A 1262-nucleotide genomic window follows, 5' to 3' on the forward strand; every position below is an offset into this window, starting at 1 on the left:
ACACCTGGGGACACCCAAAAACACACCTGGGGACACCTGGGGACACCTGGGGACACCTGGGGACACACCTGGGACACACCTAGGGATACCAAAACCTCACCTGAGACACACCTGGGGACACCTGGGGACACCTGGGGACACCAAAAACACACCTGAGACACAGCTGGGGACACCTGGGATAGAGCAGGACACACCTGGACACACCTGGAGGGGGTTGGGACACACCTGAGACACCTGAGGACATCGGGGGACACCTGGGGACACCTAGAGAGGATTTAGAGAGGTTTGGGACACACCTGAGCTCACCTGAGACACAGCTGGGGACACCAGGACACACCTGGGATAGAGCAGGACACACCTGGAGGGGGTTGGGACACACCTGGGGACACCAAAACCTCACCTGGGGACACCTGGAGGGGTTTCAGACACACCTGGGGACACCTGGGGGGGTTTGGGGACACCTGGGGACACCTGGAGAGGATTTAGATTGGTTTGGGACACACCTGAGTTCACCTGGACACACCTGGGATAGAGCAGGACACACCTGGGGACATCAGAACCTCACCTGAGACACACCTGGGGACACCTGGGGACACCTGGGGACACCAGGACACACCTGGGGACACCTGAGACACACCTGGAGGGGGTTGGGACACACCTGGGGACACCAAAACCTCACCTGGGACACACCTGGACACACCTGGGGACACCTGAGATAGAGCAGGACACACCTGGGGACACTTTGGGACACCTGGGGACACCTGGGGGGGTTTGGGGACACCTGGGGACACCTGGAGAGGATCTAGAGAGGTTTGGGACACACCTGAGCTCACCTGGACACACCTGAGATAGAGCAGGACACACCTGGAGACACCAAAACCACACCTGGGGACACCTGGGGACACCTGGGGACACCTGGAGGGGGTTGAGACACACCTGGGGACACCTGAAACACACCTGGGGACACCTGAAACACACCTGGGGACACCTGGGGACACCAAAAACACACCTGGGGACACCAAAAACACACCTGGGGACACCAAAAACACACCTGGGGACACCTGGATGGGGTTTGAGACACACCTGAGACACCTGGGACACCCATGGGGACACCTGGGGACACCTGGAGGGGTTTGAGACACACCTGAGGTCACCTGGGGACACCAAAACCTCACCTGGGGACACCTGGGATAGAGCAGGACACACCTGGGGACACCTGGGACACACCTGAGACACCTGAGGACATCTGGGGACACCTGAGA

At 59.9% G+C, this 1262-nt stretch overlaps 1 long non-coding RNA gene across 1 annotated transcript; it reads right to left on the minus strand.

Annotated features, from left to right (window-relative positions):
- Nucleotides 1–139: 139 nt before the first annotated feature.
- On the minus strand, nucleotides 140–1226 carry LOC117244182. Its single transcript, XR_004496791.1, has 3 exons — nucleotides 1186–1226; nucleotides 782–895; nucleotides 140–358 (listed from the first exon to the last, which is right to left on the minus strand). It is a non-coding gene; the product is annotated as an uncharacterized LOC117244182 (long non-coding RNA).
- Nucleotides 1227–1262: the final 36 nt, after the last annotated feature.

The sequence above is a fragment of the Parus major genome, chromosome 1 (genome assembly GCF_001522545.3).
Source record: "Parus major isolate Abel chromosome 1, Parus_major1.1, whole genome shotgun sequence".
Lineage (NCBI taxonomy): Eukaryota > Metazoa > Chordata > Aves > Passeriformes > Paridae > Parus > Parus major.